At 43.6% G+C, this 16,127-nt stretch overlaps 1 long non-coding RNA gene across 1 annotated transcript in view; it reads right to left on the bottom strand.

Annotated features, from left to right (window-relative positions):
• Positions 1 to 2,034: 2,034 nt before the first annotated feature.
• Positions 2,035 to 16,127, bottom strand: part of LOC140909641 (uncharacterized) — a 32,992-nt gene continuing 18,899 nt past the window's right edge. The window contains exon 3 of the long non-coding RNA XR_012158307.1: positions 2,035 to 3,232. This is a non-coding gene — a long non-coding RNA (uncharacterized lncRNA). The remainder of the gene's footprint in view (positions 3,233 to 16,127) is intronic.

Below are 16,127 nucleotides of genomic sequence, written 5' to 3'. Positions count from 1 at the left end.
TTTGTATGTATGGTTGAAATTATGTTTTCCAAAGCACATTACTTTTCATTTATCATTGAATTTCATCTGCCATGTTGTTGGCCAGTTAGCCAGCTTTGTGAGATCCCTTTGTAACTCTTCACAATCTGCTTTTCACTTAACTATCTTGAGTAATTTTGTTTCATTTCAAACTTTGCCACCTCACTGTTTATGCCTTTTTCCAGATCATTTATCAATACGTTGAACAGCACTGGTCCTAATACAGATCCTTAGGGGACACCACAATTTACCTCTCTCCATTCTAGAAACTAACCATTTATTCCTACCCTTTATTTCCTGTGTTTTAACCAGTTACCAATGCATGAAAGGACCTTCCCCCTTTATGCTGTAGCAAACTGATCCATAGAACATCAGGGTTGGAAGGGACTTCAGGAGGTCATCTAGTCCAACCCCCTGCTCAAAGCAGGGCCAATCCCCAATTTTTCCCCCAATCCCTAAATGACCCCCTCAAGGATTGAACTCACAACCCTGAGTTTAGCAGGCCAATGCTCAAAACACTGAGCTATCCCTCCCCCCCATTCCTTCACTCATTAAAAGGAAGTCTCCTTTTTGTTTTCAGATGCCCCAATGTATCTCCAGCTTCCACAGAGCATCCTAATCATAGAAGCTATTTACAACAGACTAGAGGTGGGAAGAGTTGAATCCTTCCATATTTCTCTGCAATACATCACTAGAACACATCCCTGGGCTCATGTGTCTGCAAAGCAGACTTGTTTTGATGATACACTTAGCGTAGGAATGCTCCCATGATTACCATAAAAAGCCTTCTCTTTTATATTAACAAAACATTCCCAACACATTCTCTAGTGATCTATAACCAAAAAGAGAGTGTAGGTGGCAAGTCCATTCTGGAGCAAGGAATGTAAATGCAGCAAATGTGTTCAAAATAATTTAAGGAATCTCTCAAGGAAAGAGAAGGACACATTTTCACAGCTGTGAGATTAAAGTCAGGATCCACTGAGATGGAAAGACAAAAGCAGCTTCTCCTCTTAGCTTGATACAATGTTCTGTGTACCGGGTTTGAAGTCAATGACAATTCAAGGTTGTTGAATAACAGGCTCAATTGAAATTATTTAATTAAAGATTCTCAATAAGATATTAGCACAGCAGAATAGATACATTACCACCCTTGAAGTAAGGTAAAGAGCTGGCTCTGTGTCCCTTCTTCACTGTAACTGGTGGGAGTTAGGAGTATTAGTGTTATAGTATAGTATAGTTTTGCCTGAGATAGTACTTTGAGTTCTGCTTGCCTGCTTGGTTTTGGATATATATACACATTTTACTAATGTGTGAACAAAGGGATTCTTACTAAAAACAAAGACAGACACTGTAAATGTTGCTTTTGCCTAACCCAGATGGATTTGTTAGTACAATGGAAACAGAGCAGTTAAAGTGTTACAGAGCATGGTGGAAGCATAATATATGAGCATACACTGGAAGGCTGCTCAGCTCCTCTCTCAAGCCAAGGTCAAGCAACCAGTTAGGAGGGGCAAGGGAAGCTGGGGAGGCAGGCATAAGAAACACTAAAAGCCAAAGAAAAGCCTGGCCTTGGCCAGAACACACAACCTCACTCCTTACCCCTCCCATGGGGTACAAAACAGGTGGGACTAAGACCCTGTGACAGGGCGTCGGTCGGTCCTCCGAGCCCCTAGGGGCGATGGTCTCCATGGCAGGCCTCGGCCCCACCTCCCGGGCGTTGGGGAATTAGCGGGAAGGCGCGCCGGCAAGAGCCAGTAGCGCGCCCCTCAGGCAGGGGCGCGCCGGCAAGAGCCAGTAGCGCGCCCCTCAGGCAGGGGCGCGCCGGCAAGAGCCAGTAGCGCGCCCCTCAGGCAGGGGCGCGCCGGCAAGAGCCAGTAGCGCGCCCCTCAGGCAGGGGCGCGCCGGCAAGAGCCAGTAGCGCGCCCCTCAGGCAGGGGCGCGCCGGGGTAGGGGAACGCAGGCCCACCCAACTCCACTGCGTTCCAGCCCAGGGCCCTGACAGTGGTGGGAGGTGAAGGTCCCGCCGCTGGGTCAGCGGGGCCGTCCGCACCCGCTGACCAAACACACCCACCCCACAGTGTAGTTGGGCCCATGGGCTACTTCCTACCCGGTCTCTCTCAGGCGGGTCGCTCCGATCCCTCCATCTCCTCTGGGTATTCCGCTGCGGGCAGCTCCGGATCCTCCATCTCCTCCGGGTAATCCGCTGTGGGCAGCTCCGGATCCTCCAGGTATTCCGCTGCAGGCCACCCCTGCTCCCCCTCGGTATCAGACTCACGCTGGCCCAGGCTGCAGTCAGGCCCCTCCAGGTCCTCTGGGTATTCAGTGGCCGGCAACCCTGGTTGCCACAGGCCTTCCCCCCGGTCAGGATCCTCCTTGCCCAGGGCTTCGCCTGGGTCAGCAGCAGGATCACAAGGGAGCAGCCTGTGTCTGTCTCCCTCCCTGGTGCTCTCCTCACTGGGCAGAGGGCCCCGCCCTTTGTACTTCCTGTCCCACCCTTCCCCTTCTGGGGATTGGCGGAAGCTTGGCCTGGCCCCGCCCACTCAGGCTCAGAGGGTGGCTCTTTACCCTCTGGTTCAGAGGGGAGCCACCCTGGCTCCCTACAGACCCCAACTCACAACCCTCAAAAATGGAACATGACCATAAGCTGTAAGGGGTGTGACTAGGGGCATGCACTACAGGTATATTTGGGCCTGCTAAAGAGGGGGAGAAGGGGAAATGGGGAAAGGGGGCACAGGCTACAGCTCTGCAGCATCAGAACTGGGAACGGAACACTGGGAAACACACTCTACCAGCATGTAGAGCTATGGATATGTTTGTTTGGAACTAACCCCAATAAACATTGCACTGCCTGCACTTCGGACTTCTGGTCTTCTGCTTTCTGTCTGCATGACAAGAACCAGGGGAGGCAGTAAAGGGAAAGCCCTCTAACAGTGAGATGCACAGTTTCATTCCCCAACTAAGTTACAAAATTTCTGTCATTATATAGGGGTTTTAGACAAAGAGCTCCCTCTGCTAAAATACCCACCCAGAACCATATGTTCTGATGTCTTTTCCTTTAATATCTGTATATTTTCAAGTTTACCTGATTTATGTGCAAGGGCATAATTATTTACTGCAGAGAGGACCAACAGTTTTGCAAGATAATTTCTCTCCGTGGAGTCCTTCTTCCCCCATAATAATTCTTCCCTGTTGATGCCCCAGTAGGAAACATCTCCTGGTGGGGAGGAGGGGAAGAGAGAGAGACAGAGACAGAGAGTGAGTGCGTGTTAAGGGGATGAGTTCCATGAATGGCTGGAGTTTTATAGACATGGAGGTGCCATAGATTATAAGATACAGCCTAAAGCATAAAATTCCTGAATACGGTAACTTGTAGGTCAACGACCAGCCTTAGAATTCAAAAATACTCTTTGTTAATATCAAAGATTTTAAACAATAGTTGATATAAATGAATCAAAAATATAAAAAGAGAAGGAATAAAATGGTAAATATTTACTAACAGGTACTAACATCTGTATCCTTTCTGTAATATTCCTCAATAGTTTGAATAGAATCTATTTAGTTTTCTTTTCTCTTGTGCAAAATTACATACACACACACACACGTATATATAGGTACACACAGATCTGAATACATATGTGTATGCATTATATATAATATACACCTTTCCCTCACTAAATTTGCCAGAAAGCATGTATGACTTTTTTCACAATTCACTTTACGTCATTCACACATTGCATTTTCCACTATGGATTGAGAGAGGCCGTTGCTAGAAGAGTTATATTTAATAACCATGCCTTTTCAATAAAAGCCTAATCTGTTAGCTGTTGATTCGCTTCGATACAGTACCTGTTTCTTTGGCTGAAAATGAAATGGTGAGCTATTTCTTTCAGAACTCAGATTTGCTATGGGGATATACTTACCTCCTCCAAACAGAGAGCACACACAATGCATTGAAGCCTTCAGAAAATTTCATATTGGATTGCTCAGGGTGAACCTTCCATGTTTAATTTTGTCCTATTTCCCACTCGCTTCGCACAATCCGCGATTCTACAAATCTCACGTTATTAAAGCTAGAGTTAGCCTGACTCCTGCTCATTTCAGAGGCCTGCATCCAAATTCCCTTTATCTACTTCCACCCTCTGCTTATCCTACTTGAGAACTAAATGCTTGGCAATGGAGGCCAGTTTTACAATAACTTGGCTGAAGTTAAAGAAGGGAGCTCCCCATCTTTCCTCGCTGTTCTTTTCCACCCAAGATTTTTAATGTGTTTTTGTTTTAGTCATTACCTCCTTTCACTCTTCTTGCTGTGACTATTCTCATGTGGTGTGACAAAGCTCTATCCTTGCCTCCATGGGTCCCACGTTTCCTGGCAGATTTCGCTAGCATCAGAGGCTCACTGTGACCCTCCACGTAACCCTTCTTTCTCTAGAGACAAGGGTCACAGTCTACTGAGCCATTTTCATCATAAGCCAGCAAGGGAGCTGAGGAGAAGTTATCCTTCCTTGCATAGTCTCTGTTGTCTCCCAGTCTCAGTGATTAATCAGGCGGAAAAGGTTGGGGGGGGGGGGGGCGAGAACCCAGGCCCACCCTCTACTCCGGGCTCCAGCCTAGGGATCCTAATAGTATCAGCTGACCTTTTAGCTGACCTTTTAGAAACATGACATGTACAATTCCCTGGGCTACTTCCCCCACAGCAGCCCTCACTTCCTCAAACTCCACTTCACCCTTACCTCAGGGCCTCCTTCCTTGTGCCTGATATGGTGTGTACTACTCAGTCTCTCCAACAGCACAACTTCATCCCACAGCTCCTGACATGCACACCCACCTGACTGGCTGGGAGGCTTTTAACTAGTTTCAGCCATCCCCTGATTGGCTTCAGGTGTCCCAATCAACCTAGCATTCTCCCTGCCTTCTGGAAAGTTCTTAATTGGCCCCGGGTGTCTTATTTGACCTGGAGCAGCTTCCATTTCACTTAACCTGGTACCAGGGATTTGTTTAGCCTGGAGCTAATACATCTATCTCCCACTACTTTTCTATAGCCATCTGGCCTTGCCCCGTCACAGTGGCAATGGTCATAGATTAGATAAGGAGAGCGTCAGTCTTTTAGATTTATGCTGTTCTTTCAGTTTTGCACTCTTTCCCCTCTCTGGTGGAGTAATTTACTTAGGATGAAAGAGTCCCAGGAGAAGAGCTATTAAGGAGTTAATACAGAAGCGTATCCCAATTACATTAAAATCCTTTCTAGAAAACTAATATCTAGCCTCAAGGGAGATAGAGAAGCCAGTGGCATGGTATGCGCTACAGACATGGTTTTCTCTTTCATCTTGCTTTTACACTGAGACTGTAAAAGAGACCAACCACTCTTACCAGGGTACCCCTGGGTTCAGGAGAACACAGCAATGCTTGCTGGTGGAGACCATCTTTGATCACTCGAGTGGGTTTGGGCAGGAAGCTGATTTATAGCCTCATGTAGTGACAGGAATACAGCACTGCAGCCTCCCACTGAGCTGAATGGAGGATTACCAAGTAAAATGCCCGCTTGCTTCTCACTGGAGCTCTTCAAGTAGAGAGCAGGAATTGAGGAAGGCACAGAACAGTGGGACTTTAATAGAATAGCTTTTCAAATTTCAATACAACTGTAGTATTTCATGAAGTTTGGAAAGCTGTGCTCTCCCCTGTCCAGCAGACATTTCTTGAGAGGCCAAAAAAATTCACATAAGAAAAGCCATACAAGGTCAGAACAAAGGTCCATCTAGCCCTGTATCCTGTCTTCCAACAATGGCCAATGCCAGGTGCCCCAGGCAGAATGAACAGAACAGGTAATCATCAAGTGATCCACCCCCTGTCGGTCATTCCCAGCTTCTGGCAAACAGAGGTTAGGGATACAATCCCTGCCCATCCTGGCTAATAGCCCTTGATGGACCTATCCTCCATGAAATGCCTCCCTGCTTAGCTCTCAGACAACTCTCATGGGTGAGAGTAGTTATTAATGCAGTGGAAATGACACTTGCTGTATTCAACTCTATAATGACTAATAATCTGGAGACAAATTGGAAAGGTAAAAAGTGAGCAGAATGAAAACATGTGAATTGCTCAGGACAGAAAGAAAGTTCAGATCTTTTTCCTCAGAACTCTCCAGCAGGATATCAAATAACACACTCAACCAATGAACCACCAAACTAGATGAGTCATTCTTTTTATTATTTGTATTACAGTAGCACCTAAAGGCCCTATCTGAAATCAGCGCACGCACACACACACACACACACACAGAGTAAAAAATAGTCCTTGCTGCATAGAGCTTACAGTCTAAATACGCAAGCGTAGGCAAAAGGAAATGCTATTATCATCTGATTTTACAGATGGGAACTCGGGGCACAGACAGATTAAGTGAATTGCACATGGGCACATAGGAAGTCTATGGCAGAGCCAGTAATTGAAGCTAGGCACCCTGAATCCTGGGCTAGTGCTCTAATCAGCATCCCATCTTTCCCCTCACAGTTATCATATCACTCTCGTTAGCTAATCATATTAGGACAGTTTCTAGTAGCTTCCAAAAGCTTCATGCGGGTCACATACACCATCACACTGTGCATTAGAAAAGTAGGAACAGTTTAGGAACTGAGGGGGGAATTTGACTTCGGAAGAAGTGATATCAAACTAACAAGTGTTAAAATTCCAAAAATATTGAACAAAATAGGACTGTCAAAATACTTAATAGTTGATTAAAGTTAAGAAGGGTCCTTAAGTTCTGCTGTTCTGGATTACTTACCTGAAATTGATTTATTCTTTTTAACCTAATCAAATAAAAAATGAGAGGTACAGCAGGCCCTATTATTAAGGCTGGTCAAAAATATTCTGTCAAAACTATTTTGATGGGAAATTGAGGTTTTGATGAAACAAACATTTTCATACAAGTTTCTGCTTTCCACAGAAATTTATGACTTTTTGTAGAAAACGTTTTGGCCAAAAACCCAAAACTTCCTGGCTGCAAACAAAAGCTTTTTCAATTGAAAACTGCAAGTTTTTAGTCTTCATCTGAAAATTTTCCATTTGTTGTTTGACAAAAAGTTGAAAAATTCAACAAAAATATTATTTTTTCATTGATCAAAATTTTCCATTGGGGGAAATAACCCATTTCCAATCAGCTCCAATTATCAGAGCTATTAAGGCAATGCTCAAAGCAAACCCCATTTGCACAGGTTGGCAGTTTGTGCTTGACAAGGATCCATGGTCCAAGTTCACTGGAATCCTGTCAGGAGAGGAGGGGCACTGGAATGGGGGTGGGGTGCCAGGGGGCCATGATCCCCCCACTTTTTACTGGCAGTAAGGATGAGCGACACGGGGGAGGGGGCACAGAGGAGCAAGTGTAGGGCGGTGTCTTGTGGGGAAGAGGCGGTGCGGGAGTGGGGCCTCAGGGGAAGGGACAGTGCAAGGGTGGGGGCTCGGGAGAATGGGCAGCGTGAGGGAGGGGGCTAAGGGAGAAGGGGGGGCTAAGGGAGAAGGGGTGGCTTTTCGGCAGGGGCTTGGGGAGAAGGTGTAGCTCCGGGTGGCAGGGGCACAGTTAGGGCACTGGTGCCTCCCCCACTTTTAGGAACCTTCTGCCACTCCTGCAGAAGAGTTGTTCCCTTGAGCTCAAAGTTGAGTTCAATCACAAGCTAACACTAGAGCTGTGTATACACAGTAGGAATGAGATTATCTAAAGAGATAAGCAGATAACAGGACAGTGCCAAGACACAAGATTTAACTCTAAGTTTGGCCAGGCTTCTGAAGTCAACAGGCAAGGATCCATTGGTGATGTTCATATCGGCACTAATGACACAGCATTGTGAGATAGCTCAGACAGTAGATGACTTCAGGGAATTCGAAAGCTTGTTGAAGAAGAAATCTTCTCTGAGATCCTTCCAGTCCCATGAGTGAAAGAAGACAGAAGATTCTGGAAGTGAACTGCTGACTAGGTAAATGGTGTAGGGTGGCTGTATAGTTTAGACGTCATCCATCGCAATAGACTGGAAACCAAACTTCTCAGGGACAGGCTGGCTAAAGGAGTCAGGGGGGTGTTAAACTAATAACAAAAGGAGAGGGTAAAAGACATGAGCAGTCATTTTACACAGAATCAAGATGTTCAGAACAAAATTAATCAAGGAACCAAAGGCTTTGAAGAGAAGAAATTTCATTGCTTATATACCAGCGTTAGGAGTCTGGGTAACAAACAAGAGGAACTGGAATTGCTCATTGGTATTACTGAAACCTGCCAAGATGACTTGCACAATTGTGTAGCCAATGATTTTAGTTTATTGTTCGTTTATTGTGTGGTTATGATTAACTAACATGTCATACGTACTCATTGTATGTTAAATAGAGTTAAACTGTAGGAGTATACAAGTATAAGATTGATCAGTTGGTAAAAAGAATAATCATGTATTGGGTATCAAATAAAGTAGAGCTGAAATGCAAGGTCTACAGGCTGAGGCCTGTACGATTTTAGCTTAGCCATACTAGGCCTTGGAGACAAGAAATGATGACATAAATCAATGACCAAGAAATAATCCGATACCCTAAGATTATGGGAAAAGATTAACAAGCAAAAGAAATTTTTTTTGCTTACAAGATACCCAGTAACCACATTTTTCTAACGTATGCCCTAACCGCATAGTGCATGATGTATAGAAATACTAATGAGGTATAGTCAGAATTACATTATAAAAGAGGGTGTCTAGATGAGGAAAATTGAGCTCCCTATGGGTGATTCCAGCACGAACCATCCCTCCTCTGATGAAGCCATGAGAGGCCCATCAGACCCTAACACTATTGTTAAGTATGTGAGTATAACTATATTTTAATGAGTGATTCGGTCTGTATAGAATTTCTATATGCTTGGATAATCATAACTGTAATTGTAACTTTAATAAAACTTGTAAAACAGACTAGACCTTGCACATGTGAATGTATGTGTGGTCACTACCCTTGGTCTTTATGTGTTCCTAGAGACTCTAAATCTGAAGCAAGTAGCACAGGTGACGTTCACTCTGTTAAACGAAAAAGGAGGGGGAGTAGCATTCTAAGTAAAAAATGGCATTACCTGTTTCAAGGTCTCTGATAACTTGGAAGAAAATGATCTTGAATATTTAGGGATCAATGTCCTCACAGATAAAGAAGCATAAGACAGAGTATTAACTGCTGTCAGCTACGGATCAGCAAATCAGAAGAGGGAACAGGACCACCCGCTCCTTACGCGCCTATCTATAATGTGCAGGGAAAACATTTGGGGGATTTCAATCTGAGTGAGATGTGTTGGAAGTCATGCTGCTAGTAGTAAAACATCCTTTGAATTTCTAAGCATTATATGTGACAATTTCCTAACTCAAAATGTTGCAGCCAACATGGGAATTCTATATTAGACCTTGTCTTGATAGCCAAAGAGGAACTGATCACAGATCTAAAAATCAATGGTAACTTAGATATAAGGGATCAAAAATCCACAATGAAGGAAAAAGGTTGTATTGGTTAAAAAAATGGCATGGATTAGAGGGGAAGTCAATGCAGATATAACAAATAAAAAATAATACATAACAAATGGAAGAAAGGGGAAGAGGATAATCATGAATATAAATCAGAAGCGAGGATTTTAGAAAACTGATAAGGGAAGCAAAGGGGTAAAAGGGGAAATCCATGGTCAGTAGAGTTCAGGACAACAGGAAATAGGGTTTTTTAAGTATATCAGGAATAAAAAGAATCCTGAAAATGGACAATTAGTCCATTACTAGATGGAAATGGTATTATTACCATAGGTAACATAAATGACTGCTTCTTGGAGCACTTAGTCCTGGAACCCATCAGGAGAGAGGCAATTCTTCGTTTAGTTCTAAAGTGGAGCACAGGACCTATCCCAAGCGGTGAATATAGCTGAACTGCTCAGTAATAGCGATCATAACATGATTAAATTTAACATCTTTGGAGGGGAATGCCAAAGGAGCCCACCACAGTAGCATTTGACTTCAGAAATGACAACTACACAAAAATGAGGCAGCCAGTTAAATGAAAATGAAATGGTACAGTCACAAAAGTGAAATGCCTGCAAGCTGCATGGAAATGTTTTAAAAGAAATAATAATAGAGGCTCAAATTAACTGTGTACTGCAAAGTAGAAAACATAGTAAGAGCACCAAAAAAGTGCCACCATGGCTAAACAACAAAGTAAAAGAAGTGGAGGCAAAAAGGCATCCTTTGAAAAATGGATGTTAAATCCTACTGAGAAAATGAAAAGAAGCATAAACTCTGGCAAGTCAAGTGTAAAAGTATAATTAGGCAGGCCAAGAAAGAATTTGAAGAACAACTAGCAAAAGACTCAAAAACTAACAGCAAAAAAAAAATTAAGTACATGAGAAGCAGGAAGCCTGCCAAACAATCAGTGAGGCCACTGAACCATGGAGGTACTAAAGGAGCACTCAAGGAAAAGAAGGCCATTGCGGAGAAGCTAAATGAGTAGTTTGCACTGGTCTTCACTGAAGAGGATGTAAGGGAGATTCCCACACCTAAGCCGTTCTTTTTATGTGACAAATCTGAAGAAATGTTCCAGATAGAGGTGTCGGTAGAGGACCTTTTGGAACAATTGATAAATTAAAGAGTAATAAGTCATCAGGACTAAAGGGTATTCACCTAAGAGTTCTGAAGGAACTTGATATGAAACTGCAGAACTACTAAGTATGGTATGTAATCTATCACTTAAATCAGTTTCTGTACTAGATGATTGGAGAATAGCTAATGTGAGTCTAATGTTTAAAAAAGGCTCCAGAGGTGATCCTGGCAATTAGAGGCCAGTAAGTCTAACTTCAGTACCAGGCAAATTGGTTGAAACTATAGTAAAGAACAGAATTATAAGACACATAGGTGAACATGATGTGTTGGGAATGAGTAAAGAGAAATCATGCCTCACCAATCTATTAGAATTCTTTTGAGGAGGGTCAACAAATATGTGGACAAGAGAGATCCAGTGGAAATAATGTACTTAGACTTTCAGAAAGCCTTTTACAAGGTCTCTCACCAAAGGCTCTTAAGCAAAGAAAGTAGTCATGGAATAAAAGGGAAGGTCCTCTCATGAATCGGTAACTGGTTAAAAGATAGGAAACAAAGGCTAGGAATAAATGGTCACTTTTCAGAATGGAGAGAAGTAAATAGTGGTGTCCCCCACGGGTCTGTACTGGGACTGGTACTATTCAACATATTCATAATCTGGAAAAAGGAGTAAACAGTGAGGTGGCAAAATCTGCAGATGATACAAAACTACTCAAGATAGTTAAGTCCAAAGCTGACTCCGAAGAGTTTCAAAGGGATCTCACAAAAATGGGTGATTGAGAACAAAATGGCAGATGAAATTCAATGTTGATAAATGCAAAGTAATGCACATTGGAAAACATAATCCCAACTATACATATAAAATGATGTGGTCTAAATTAGCTGTTACCACACAAGGAACATCTTGGAGTCATTGTGGACAGTTCTCTGAAAATATCTGCTCAATGTGCTACAGCAGTCAAAAAAGCTAACATACTTAGGAACCATTAGGAAAGTGATAGATAAGACAGAAAATACCATAATGCCACTATATAAATCCATGGTGCACCTATTCCTTGAATACTCCATGTGGTTCTGGTTGCCCCACCTCAAAAAAATCTATTAGACTTAGCAAAGGTACAGTGAAGGGGAACAAAAATAATCAAGCATATGGAACAGCTTCCATCTGAGGAGAGATTAAAAATATAGGCACTGACTCTCCAGTCCTGGAGCACCCACAGAAAAAAAAATATGGTGGGTACTGAGCATCCACCGGCAGCCCCCATAAGCTCCTCCCCTTCCCCCCCAGCACCTCCCACCCTCCACGGATCATTAGAAGGTCAGCACCTCTGACTAAAAGGACTGGGACTGTTCAGGTTAGAGGAGACACAACTGAGGGGGGAATATGATAAAGGTCTATAAAATCATGAATGGTGCACAGAAAGTGAATAAGGAAGTGTTATTGACCCCTTCACATAACTAAAGAACCAAGGGTCACCCAATAAAAGTAACAGGCAGCACATTTAAAACAAACAAAAGGAAATACTTCACACAGTGCACTGTCACCCTATGGTACTTATTGCCAGGGAATGTTGTAAAGGTCAGAAGTATAACTGGGTTCAATACAAGAATTAGATAAATTAATGGAGGATAGGTCCATCAGTGGCTATTAACCAAAATGGTCAGGGACACAACCCCCATGTTCTGGATGTCCCTAAGCTTTTGACTGCCAGATGCTGTGACTGGACAACAGAGGATAGATCACCCAATAATTTCCCAGTACTGTCCATTCCCTCTGCAGCACCTGGGATTGGCCACTGTCAGACGACAGGCTACTGGGCTTAATGGACAATTGGCTGACCCAGTATAGCCGTTCTTATGTAATGCAGAAAAGATAGAAGCTTTGAATAAATATTTCTGTTCTGTAGCTGGAGAAAAAACTGGATGATGTAGTCATATAATATGAGGATAACACACTTTCCATTCCATTTGTACTTTAGGAGGATGTTAAAACAGATTTTTACAGATTTGTAAATTATCAGGTCCAGATAACTTGTATCCAAGAATTTTAAAAGAGCTGTCTGAGGAGCTCACTGGGCCAATAATGCTGATTTTCAAAATGTTTTGGAACACAGGGGAAGTTGCAGAATGCTGAGAGAAAGCTCATGTGGTACCAATATTAAAAAAGTAAATGGGATAACCTAGCTAATAACAAGCCGGTCAGTCTGATATCAATCTCAGGGAAGATAATGGAGCAGCTGGTATGGGACTCAATGAAGAAGTAAAGGAGGTTAATATAATTAATTCTGATCAACCTAAGGTTATGGAAAATAGATCCTGTCAAACTACCTTGATAACTTTTTTAAATGACATTACAGTTTGGTTGAAAAGTTAACATTTGAAAAGGTAATAGTGTTGATAAAATATATTTAGATTTCTGTAAGGCATATGACTTTGTATCACAAAACATTTTGGTTAAAAAGCTAGAATGATATAAAATTAACATGACACACCCTAAACAGATTAAAAATTAACTAACTGGTGGGTCTCAAAGTGTAATTGTAAATGCGGAATCATTGAGTGGTATTGTTTCTAGTGGGGTTTCACAGCGATCTCTTCTTGGTCCTGAGTTATATAACATTTTTATCACTGAGTTGGAAGAAAACATAGGATCATAGAATTCTAGGATTGGAAGGGACCCTGGAGGTCATCTAGTCCAGTCCCCTGCACTCATGGCAGGACTTAGTGTTATTTAGACCATCCCTGACAAGCGTGTGTCTAACCTGCTCTTAAAGATCTCCAGTGACAGAGACTCCACACTCTAGTAAGGAAGTTTTTCCTAATGTCCAACCTAAACCAGCCTTGCTGGAATTTAAGCCCATTGCTTCTTGTCCTATCTTCAGAGGTTAAGGAGAATAATTTTTCTCCTTCCTTCTTCTAACAGTCTTTTATATACTTGAAAACTGTTATGTTCCCTCTCAGTCTTTTCTCTTCTCCAGACTAAACACACATACCCTTTTTTTTTTCAATTTTCCTTCATAGCTCATGTTTTCTAGACCTTTAACATTTTGGTGCTCTTCTCTGGAATTTTGCCAATTTGTCCACATCTTTCCTAAAATACGGTGCCCAGAATTGGACACAATACACCAGTTGAGGCCTAATCAGAGCAGAGTGGAGAGGAAGAATTACTTCTTCTGTCTTGCTTACATTTGCATTTGTCCTATTTACTTTAGACGATTTCTCCAGTTTGTCCAGATCATTTTGAATTTCAATCCTACCCTTCAAAGCACTTGCAACCTTTCCCACCTTGGTATCATCCACAAACTTTATAAGTGTTGTGACAAAGTTCCTCCTCTACCTTGATGGGTCTTGCACTTATTGGTGGATTTGCTCACTTGGGAGCTTCACGGCAGCCCTCAGCTTGGCCGTTTTTTCTGAACCCACAGTCCAGGTCGACTCCTCCTGTGTCTGACCAAGAGTTGGGAGGATTTGGGGGGAACCAGGGCCCGCCCTCTACTCCGGGTTCCAGCCCAGGGCCCTATGGAATGCAGCTGTCTAGAGTGCCTCCTGGAACAGCTGTGCGACAGCTACAACTCCCTGGGCTACTTCCCCATGGCCTCCTCCCAACAGCTTCTTTATCCTCACCATAGCACCTTCCTCCTGGTGTCTGATAATGCTTGTACTCCTCAGTCCTCCAACAGTCCGCGTTCTCACTCTCAGCTCCGAGTGCCTCTTGCTCCCAGCTCCTCGCACGTGCACCACAAACTGAAGTGAGCTCCTTTTTAAACCCAGGTGCCCTGATTAGCCTGCCTTAATTGATTCTAACAGCTTCTTGATTGGCTGCAGGTGTTCTAATCAACCTGTCTTAATTGTTCTGGAACCTTTCCTGTTACCTTACCCAGGGAAAAGGGACCTACTTAGCCTGGGGTTAATATATCTGCTTTCTATTACTCTCCTGTAGCCATTTGGCCTGACCCTGTCACATATCCCATCTACCCCCAACCCCCTCTGCTCAACACTATGGGGTTCGGCAACTTCAGAGGTCAGGCAATGTACTCGTGACAAGCCATCTGCATTGCCATGGTGGCTTCCAGCCCGGTTTTGTATGGTGAATTGGAAAGGTTCTAGGGACAGGAATCATCTGGTCACCCTTGCATTCTTCTCTTTATTTCGCAGCATCCACTGGAGGGGTGCATGGTCGGTCACAAAGGTAAACCATCGTCCCAGAAGGTAATAACACAGTGTTTCCATGATCCATTTCACAGCTAGGCACTCTCTTTCAACCATGGCATACTCCTGCTTTCTCACGAGGAGTTTCCTGCTGAGGTAGAGGATTGGGTGTTCTTCATCTCTGACCATCTGCGATAGGACAGCTCCCAATCCTACTTCAGATGCATCTGTTGGTAAAATGAATTCTTTGTTCAAGTCTGGGGCTATAAGCAAGGGGTTACTGCAGAGGGCTGTCTGTAGATCCATGAATGCTTTCTCTGCGGCATCTGTCCACTTCACCGTGTCTGGACCCCAGGCTTTTATCAGGTCTGTCAGGGGACTCGCTCTTGTAGCAAAATGGGGACTAAATTGTCGGTAGTACCCCACCACACCCAGGAATGCCCGGATTTGTTTTTTCCGATTCGGCCGGGGCCAATTTTGGATAGCCTCTAGTTTATTTAGTTGGGGCTTGACCATGCCCCTTCCTACAATGTAGCCAAGGTATTTAGCCTTGGTTAGCCCTATAGCACACTTGGCTGGGTTGGCTGTGAGGCCAGCCTGTCTTAGCATGTCCAGAACCGCTTCCACCTTTCCTAAGTGGGTTTCCCAGTTGGGGGTGTGAATAATCACATCATCCAGGTATGCCACAGCATGGGGCTGTATGGTATGGTATGGGGCTGTAGGAGCTTGTCCATATGACACTGGAAGGTGGCAGGTGCCCCATGCAGTCCAAAAGGAAGAACAGTATATTGAAAAAAGAAAAGGAGTACTTGTGGCACCTTAGAGACTAACAAATTTATTTGAGCATAAGCTTTCGTGAGCGACAGCTCACTTCATTAGATGCATTCCGAAAGCTTATGCTCAGATAAATTTGTTAGTCTCTAAGGTGCCACAAGTCCTTCTTCTGTTTGCAAATACAGACTAACACGGCTGCTACTCTGAAACCAGTATATTGAAACAGACCCTCTGGTGTAGAGAATGCCATCTTTTCTTTCGTTACTTTGGCAAGGGGAATCTTCTGGTATCCCTTTGTTAAATCAAGGGTGGTCAAAAATTGGGCATTGCCCAGGCGGTCAACTAACTCATCAATACGGGGTATGGGGTATGCATCGAATTTGGATATCTCATTCAGCCGGCGAAAGTCATTACAAAACCTAGTGGTGCCATCGGGTTTGGGCACCAACACAATCGGGCTTGACCACTGACTGTGGGACTCTTCGATGACTCCCAGCTCCAACATCCTTTTTACCTCTGCCTTGATCTGCCTTGATCTCCTCCCTTTTTCCTGCTGGAACCGGATAGGGCCTTAAAGTTACTTTTGCCCCAGGGCCTGTGATAATGTGGTGA

The sequence above is a fragment of the Lepidochelys kempii genome, chromosome 3, assembly GCF_965140265.1.
Source record: "Lepidochelys kempii isolate rLepKem1 chromosome 3, rLepKem1.hap2, whole genome shotgun sequence".
Lineage (NCBI taxonomy): Eukaryota > Metazoa > Chordata > Testudines > Cheloniidae > Lepidochelys > Lepidochelys kempii.
This window is presented reverse-complemented; position numbering and strand designations above follow the sequence as displayed.